The sequence below is a fragment of the Tripterygium wilfordii genome, chromosome 8 (assembly GCF_013401445.1).
Source record: "Tripterygium wilfordii isolate XIE 37 chromosome 8, ASM1340144v1, whole genome shotgun sequence".
Lineage (NCBI taxonomy): Eukaryota > Viridiplantae > Streptophyta > Magnoliopsida > Celastrales > Celastraceae > Tripterygium > Tripterygium wilfordii.
Genome location: NC_052239.1, coordinates 9,102,070 through 9,108,381, shown reverse-complemented (window position 1 = coordinate 9,108,381; position 6,312 = coordinate 9,102,070). Strand labels below are relative to the sequence as shown.

General features: G+C 40.8%; 1 long non-coding RNA gene across 1 annotated transcript; it reads right to left on the bottom strand.

The window, feature by feature from the left end:
- Positions 1–3,070: 3,070 nt before the first annotated feature.
- Positions 3,071–3,894, bottom strand: LOC120003345. Its single transcript, XR_005469332.1, has 2 exons — positions 3,563–3,894; positions 3,071–3,305 (listed from the first exon to the last, which is right to left on the bottom strand). It is a non-coding gene; the product is annotated as an uncharacterized LOC120003345 (long non-coding RNA).
- Between the last annotated feature and the right edge of the window lie 2,418 nt (positions 3,895–6,312).

Here is a 6,312-nt window from a genome sequence, read left to right as displayed (position 1 = left end):
ATTCTATTATTAAGATTATATTTGTTTTTAAAAGACTGTGGGCATTTGGGTCTTTTTTGCTTTGTTTATCTTTAGGCTTTTTGTGAGGACCTAACGCAGAACGGAAACGGATAAAGGTATGATCGTCGTCAATACCTTCGAAACAAGTAAACTCAAAGAACTAGAGAACAATTCTCCTACTAACAATGTTCAAGTGTGCCCGAATTACAACTTAAAGGAATATTTATACTAGAAAATAAATCATAAACTTATTAGAATACTAGAAAAGAAACCCTAAACATATTAGAAAAACAATCCTAAGATTCGTGTAGAGCACAGAATTCCCTTTCCGAAAATATATTATGGGCTCCGTAACTCCTTCCGGATTAAAAGTTATGAGCTCTTTTAGCTCTACCGTTAAAACCCTTGTCCTACATCAGTCTCCCCTCCTTGAAAAGAACTCGACCTCGAGTTAACTGCTGAATAAAGGGGTACATAAGCTTTGTAAGCAAACAAATCGGCCACATTGAAAGCCTTTGAAATGCCCATAGATTCAGATAAATCCACCACATACGCATTATCAGTTATCTTCCATAGAACCTTATAAGGGCCATATTTCTTTGGTTGCAACTTACTATAACTACCCGCAGGCACCCTCTCTTTGCGTAAGAACACCAATACATCATCGCCCACCTCAAATATCTTCTGCCGGCGATGCTTGTCCGCAACGGCTTTGTACTTCGTGTTAGTTTGCTCCAACTTCCGCTTAACATCAACTTGACATCCCTAATCTCCTCTGCCATCGTTGCGGCGGCACTACCAGACTGTCCCTTGGGTAGCCGAATCAAATCCACTGCATGTTTAGTGGCAGCCCGATACACCAACGCAAAAGGGGAAACTCCAGTCGCGCTATGCACAACACTATTATAAACAAACTCTTCCTGGGGTAATGCATGGTCCCACTGCTTGGGTTTGACTCCACAAATACAGCGAATTAGGTTACCGAGAGTGCGATTGGTGACCATCAGTTTGCGGATGGGTCGTGGTGTTACGGTTTTAAGTATGTGTCAAACATCTTCCATAGCGTGATCCAAAAGTGACTGAGAAACTTTGTTTCACGATCGGAAGTAATAGTTTTAGGAACACCATGCAGTCGGACAATTTCTCGAAAAAATAGTCGGGGAATATGGGACACCTCCGACGTCTTGCGACAGGGAATAAAGTGGGACATTTTTGAGAACCTGTCGACTACCACAAAAACTGAATCAACTCCTCGTTGAGTGCGAGGCAATCCGAGCATAAAATCCATGGACAAGTCTTCCCAAATACCATCCGAAACAGGTAAAGGCATATACAATCAGTATTTTGTGAATGCCCCCTTGGAAACTTGATAGACATAAAACTTCTCACAACACTCCCAACATCCCGTTTTAACTGAGGCCAAAAAAAACGTTCTTCCACACTGCTTATGGTCTTGTCACGCCCTAAGTGTCCACTAAGCCCACTGCCATGCAAATCCCGAATGAGCTGCTTGCGTAAAGACGTACGTGGCACACACAGATGATTTCCCCGAAACAGAAAACCATCATGAACATGGAAATCCTCAGCTGGTAATTGGGCCAAACCCTTGGACCATATCTCCCAAAAATCCTCATCTTCAACATAAAGATCCTTCAAACAATCAAAACCTACGACCTCCTCCCCGAGTGTAGTAATCAACATTGCCCTCGACTCAATGCATCTGCCACTCGATTCAAAGCTCCACTCTTATGCTTAATAACATAAGGAAATTTCTGTAGAAAATTGGTCCATCTAACATGAATGTTATCCATATTCCGCTGGCTGTTTAAAAACTTGAGAGCTTGATGGGTTGTATGAGATAGTGCTCCACTGTTTCAACGCTCGAACCACTGCATAAACCTTGTGGACCTCGTGGAGGATGTGGGAATCGAAGGAGACGGGGAGGAAGTAGTTGAGAATGAAGATGTCTACGATGATGTAGAATATGCCGAAGAAGGGGGGGAGCGAGTTAATTGTGTTGTGCAACGAATTTTGTGCGCCACCAAACAGTCCAATCAGAGAAATAATATTTTTCGTGGGCATTGTTCTGTCAATAAAAGGGTTTGTGATCTGATTGTGGATAGTGGAAGCTGTGAAAATTTTGTGGCTAAATGCTTAATGGAACATCTCAAGTTGCCGGTAGTGTCACGACCCAAAAGTGGGACACGTGACCGGCGCAGGACCCCAATGGACCGAAGGCCCACAAAGGTCAAGCAAGCCTCTGAACATTAATATTCATACCTAATAACATATCATGATTCCAAGCTTGAGCACCTTGTCAATTTTCCACACATAAACAGGACCCAATGACCATACTAAATGAATGATCTAACTGTAGTAAACAGAGCGTCTATGAACCTAACTCAATAGCGAATCAGGACATATGGGCGAAATATAGAGGTACCCGCACGAACAGGGGTTGGCTTACCCGAACTGAGGTATGCTCTAACAAGCCCAGAACGGATTGAAACTTGCTGGATCAATTCTATCTGAAAAATAAATGAACATATGCGTGAGTCGCAAGACTCAGTGAATGAATAGTAACTTAAGCAACATAAAGGGGGACAAGCAAGTTGAAAGGGACAAATAATCCGATAACATAGAAATCAACTGTTTGTCAGATCTTTCGAGTTAGCAGATATCCATTAACAATAGTGAGGTGGGAGGACTTCTGTACAGAATCAACAGGCAGCACACACGGTGCCGTAACAGGCAGCACACACGGTGCCGTAACAGGCAGCACACATAGTGCCGTAGCAGGCAGCACACGAAGTGCCATAACAAGCTTGGTGCACCAAGGAAAACAATTACTGTCGTTAGCGTACAGTACTCTGACAAAGTCACTCCCGAAGATCAGATTATCAGAATAGCATATGATTTCAGAACCAGGATCAACATCAAAGTGATTCCAGAATCGAAAACAATATCAGAGTAGCATCGAAATAAGTTTCAGTATCAGAATAACATCGAAATTAGGCATCGAAATCATATCAAATAGTGAACAGTAACTTAGAGCTTGTCCCAAATACTATAGGAACCAATGGTGTCATCACGAGTCAGGTAAACGATAATGGAATAGAATGTACAAAGATCTCAAATGTGCCACGGACTTCAAATCTGATGCATGTGTAGAAACATAAGTGATTATGGATCCAGTGTATCGAGTAAGTTCACTATTCACTCACCGGATAATCAGCTATCATGCTATTACAGTATTACTTCCACGTCCCTAGCGTAATCGTAGAAACCACCAACCAACTCGTCACCTAAGTCATACAAACCTCCACTTAGATAATTTTAAAGCATCCCAATTATTATAACACTTCCTAGAAATTCCAACGACATAACGACGCTCGAATATAAAACCCCAAAATTATACAAAACATTCACATAGTTCAATTAGTCCATTCAACATACCCTTTCAACTTCAGTAACTCAATTCCACCCGATAATCCAAAAGAAATTTTAAACCCATTAACTCAATCTTACAAAAATACCAAGTATAAGTTTAGATCAAGCTTACTCGAGGCAAGTGAACCTTTGAATTTAACTTTAAGCTCTGTCCATCAAAGCTTCCATGTACATGTTCAAGAGCAATACAGACCATCTCTTCCTAACTCCCAATTTGACTCGTACGATCATGTAATGAACCTTAACCTTGTAAACACAACTCACAAATCCTCTCAGTACAAACCATGGCAGCTATGAAGAGATCAAAGAGGTCGGCACACCACCCTCCCTGTCTCACGTCCTCTGCTAGCCCCTCTAAAGTCTTCTCTCTCTTTCCTTCTCGTTTTTTCTGGACTCTTCTTTCTTCCCTCGGTTTCCTTGTTTTTTTGCCCTTTAGTTTTGTGAGATTTTGACTTTCACGAGAAGCTAAACATAATATTTATATATTTTGAAACTTTATCCAATTGCATTTCAATTTCATTGTTCATTCATTTCATTTCATTTCAATTTCGTTGCCCTTTTTACCCTTTTCAAAGGCCATTATGCCCTGCAAGTTTATCGGAATTTTTTTTTTTTTTTTTGATTAGGGAACCTACAGACACGTCTTGCGGGCTTTGCCCTACCCGACGGCCCAGAGTAAACCCTAACCCAGCCAGCCACCCCACTAGACTGTCTGGGCTTTAAGTCAGGGCCGAGGCCCAGGTGGGATATAACTCCAGTGGACTAGCATGCTAGCGCTTCGTTCCCCGTTGGAATCGAACCCCTTCCCTCCACATGCACGCGCGAGCACGCACAGTTGAGTGTGGAGACCGAGTGATCGACCAACGAGGCTATACCACTTTCGTTAGTTTATGGGAATTTACCATTCATATATATACAATTTTGCCCTTAAGCTTAAATTCAACATCCCGTTTCAGACCGGATATTACAGGTAGAGAAACATCTATTTCCGTATACGATTGGTTGGATTCAAAAGGGGCCAACTGTGAAGGTAATTGAAATCTGTCGAGTCCCTATTTCCATTGGCAAATATTATAAGGATGAAGTTTTATGTGACGTGATTGACATGGATGCTAGCCATGTATTACTGGGACGACCCTGGCAGTTTGATGCGAATATTAAGGGAAGGGACAATTCATACTTGTTCTCATGGGGAACCCATAAGATAGTTATGTTGCCTTCAACAGAGTCAGTCGAAGCAACAAATGTAACTAAGGCAGTGAAGGAGTCGTTTTTCATAGTGGTAAAATCCGAAGACGAGTTTGTGGACGAGATGAAAATTGCCAAGGGAGTGTACGTGATGATGGTCAAAAATCTGGTGAACGAAAAGAAGGAAGATGGCATGAAAATGAAGAATTTGATAGTCTTGTGGTGCCAGAGAAAATGATTGGCCCATCAGACTGAAATTACTGTTAGAATTTTGACGATCCTTTTTTTTCCCGCGTCAAATGGCCTGGTTTTTCATTCTTCCAGTCATTCCCTCTATCTGATGAATAATTAACTATTCGAGTTGGGAGCGTATTTTTCCCCCCTTTCAAGGAATCAAATTCTTGAGGTTTTCGCCAATAAAAATGAAACCCTCCAGCATTCTATACTGAGACTGAATACAGAAAAAAGTTGTAGAACGGACTTGAGGTCATTTTTTCGAGCAAAACAAGCGATAAAGCTCTCTGGTATCTTGTTTTATTTGCTGAAGAAATTGATGAATAAAGTTTTATTGTCATTACTATCTAGCAACCCCGATCAGCTTAGAATCATTTTTCGCTTCAGGTTGTATGGATGGAACTTGGAAGTGGTTTCTAATGCCACAGGTTATCGTAGTGTGGTGTGTGTATACATGTGCCCAGGAAAATGATGAGTGTCCAGTTCAGTTACTGATGGATTATTTTCATGCATTGAAATTATGGGTTGCACAAGAAAATTAGCCGAGGAAGATGTTTTCATTCGTCTCTGACAAAAATATATGTTGAAGTGGAAGACTACAATCTATATGCAAATAGAATGTCATAAACCGTCTTACTCTTATCTCTGATTGGAATTTCAAATCACTACAGGAATTATTCTGGCCCAATATATAAGTTTAAGCTAATAGTATGTAAGACGGTTAAACGGGGCTTCGCCGGCTCTCTAGTCAAGCCAAATGCCAGTGATGTGTTGGCATGGTGGTAAGTTGCATGTTAATCATACTCTCTCACAAAAGTTTAATCTTCTCGAGTCATAAGTTTACACATGAATTTTCCATGAACTTGTCTGACATGACTACATGCGTAGTTTTTGACATAATATACAAACCCGATGTTTATCTCAGGTATGCATTTTTTTATTGTAAAATTGATATGTCAATGTTTTAGGAGAGAATATTTAAATAAATAATAAAATTTATTCTAAAAGTTTTTTTATTTTTATTTATTTTTATATATGTTAATGTTAGGGTTTAGTTTACTGAGCCAAGTTCTTTTACTTACCACGCAGCCAGACCTAATGTAGTAATTTTTCCGAAGTGGACTATTAAACTCTTTTATGGGCGTTTTTAGATTGGGTCATAAGTATTATTTTTTATCCCTGACCCAGCCCATTTTATTAAGCTCATGACTCCACGATTCAAACCCGAATGTAGATCTGGCCCAAACAGTAGTAACTCTTCCTTCAAACCCTAGCTCGAAAAGAGGCGAATATCACCGCATTTCTTATCCTCTGCTAGTAGCAGCTGCGAAGAGAAACGGAGGGAGAGAGATGGTGTAGCTCAAGCTCCAGAAGCGGCTCGCCGCCAGCGTCCTCAAGTGTGGGAGAGGGAAGGTTTGGCTTGATCCAAATGAAGTCAAC